The sequence below is a fragment of the Miscanthus floridulus genome, chromosome 2, assembly GCF_019320115.1.
Source record: "Miscanthus floridulus cultivar M001 chromosome 2, ASM1932011v1, whole genome shotgun sequence".
NCBI classification, from domain to species: Eukaryota; Viridiplantae; Streptophyta; class Magnoliopsida; order Poales; family Poaceae; genus Miscanthus; species Miscanthus floridulus.
In genome coordinates, this window is record NC_089581.1 from 119,155,437 (window position 1) to 119,157,697 (window position 2,261).

Sequence of the window (2,261 nt, forward strand, 5' to 3'; positions counted from 1 at the left end):
TGTATCAAACATTCGAAAGGACAACGACTAAAATTTTAGGAGGAGCAACCCCAACACCACCTAACAAATGTCCAGCGAGCGCGACGTACCGCCGAGAACTTAAAATTCAATTTGTTCATCTGCACGTGATAAGACAGCCGAGGAATCTCCCAAGAAGCCAGGCAGGTTATCAACATTAATGCATCACAATATCACGATCATTATTCAGCCTGTTCGTTTGTTGATTTCAGTCAGGGCTTATCAGTTAGTCAATAGTATTTTTCTCTCACAGCAAACCAATACTAACCGAACTTATCAGCCCAGAAACCAACCAGCGAACAAGCTCATTGACTAGCCAATATCCCGGGCGTTGCCGCGGGTTAAACAAAGGCAATGATTGGTTTAATACATGCTTCTATATTCTACATCTTTGATGTTTGTGACACTATAAAAATATATATGAATACTTTAGGTTAAGTACCTATTATAAGAAGTACATAAAGAATAAATGTTAAACCTGACATAGGTGCTAAAAAGAATTGATGGCAGTATTCCGTTCGCTGGTCTGAATCTTGGCTGAAACTGGCTGAAAAAATACGGTTCTGGTTGAATTGTTGTGAGAGAAAAACACTGTTCCGACTGAAAAAACAAGCCGAATATGGGGTAAACCGAACGGGGCCATCATCATTTGCCTAAAACAGGACACGGTGATATTCCACATTATGAGGAGAACAGTATCGTATTTCTCTAAATGTTGCTGCCAAAAATGCCAAAGCTGTCGAGGATGAAGTAGCACTCACCCTCAGTAACTACTCGTGGTGAAATATTCGGAAACTTCGTTCCTGTGAAATTCCAGTGTCATACAACTGAAAAAGAGCTTCAAATGCATTATCGTGAGGTAAAGTGAAAACTAATAGCTGCAACCAAACTGTACTGATGAAATGAAAACATGTGGAGGACGCAAACGGGGTTGGTTTCTGGGCTGGTTTGGGCTGACCGGTGCTGGTTTGTTGTGAGAGAAAAACACTGTTGGCTGGCTGGTTGAGTTCCACCCTAAAGGAAAGTGTACGGATTTCAATTAGTTTAAGAATGATGCTTTACTACGTTTGAGGACTGAAATGTTTCCAAGTTGTAAAAATACATTGAAATGGGTGTACTAAAGTTGAGCATGTAAAGCTGACAATGTTCAGGCATCTTGTCGAAATCAATGGAACAAATGTTGAAATGGAACATGGAGACCTGGTAAGGTTATATAAGAAAGAGCATGATGTAATGGTAAAATCGAACTCCAAAAAGAGCAACAGTACAGGCATCAGCAATTTGTGAGAGCATGGTATACATGGTACCTTGTGATAGATCATCAGAATTAAGCCATGCATCAGCTAAAGAATATTACTGGGTATTCTGGCCATCACAAATTCCATAAGTAGAAAGTTGTGTGCTTCCCTAGCTGAATATGTCAACGAATGAATGAGATTAGCATGCACAGTCAGAAAATTTGTAGCCATGAATGGATGGGTATTTTGAAGCAGCATCTTAGGAATACAACATAGTCTGCAGTTGGCACATGGTGCATTAGATCTATTAAAGCTTTGTTGCAACCAGATCTGATAACTGTACAAAGCATAATGCAAAATGAAGAAACTGAAAGAAAGTAGGGTAAAAAAATCAGTAATTCCTAGTAGGTCTTATAGAAGAGCTCTACTCATGTATGTTGCAAGCGTCAGATGAGGAATACAAATATTTACGAAGAATAGCATGTGGAAGAAGTATGCATTGGTCAATGTTAGGAAACCAGGACCAATTTGTACATTCACAGGAAAGAACAAACACATATACAACTATACATGTATTGACTGTGAATCTATTGTAGGAATGGGAAAAACTAAATAAATTAAACTAAATAGGTTCTAGTTTGAATAGATTCAACATCACCAACAATGTCTTGTCTGTTTGCTTTAATGTCTTTCAAGATTGTAATGCAAAGGGTTAGAAAACCATATCAGTTACAACAGAGAAGCCAAGATAGGAAAAAAAGTAAAAGAAAGAATGCGCACATTGAACTGCCAGCAGCCACACAGCGTCCTGCAACCGGAGCACACCTGCTCGATGAATCTGTACCAAATCATTATTAGCACACAAATGTGTATGGCAAAGATTTGCAGTTCAATTTGGGAAAGCGAGAGCAATTGAAGAAAATGAAAAAAAAAAAACAAGCTTACATTGAACTCCAACATCGTGGGCAAAGGTAACAGGTTTCGGAGCTGTTACGCTGCGCAGAG

General features: G+C 39.0%; 1 long non-coding RNA gene across 1 annotated transcript; it reads right to left on the minus strand.

Annotated features, from left to right (window-relative positions):
- Nucleotides 1-696: 696 nt before the first annotated feature.
- LOC136539482 (uncharacterized) lies at nt 697-2,052 on the minus strand. Its single transcript, XR_010779696.1, has 3 exons — nt 2,037-2,052; nt 1,326-1,429; nt 697-821 (listed from the first exon to the last, which is right to left on the minus strand). It is a non-coding gene; the product is annotated as an uncharacterized lncRNA (long non-coding RNA).
- Nucleotides 2,053-2,261: the final 209 nt, after the last annotated feature.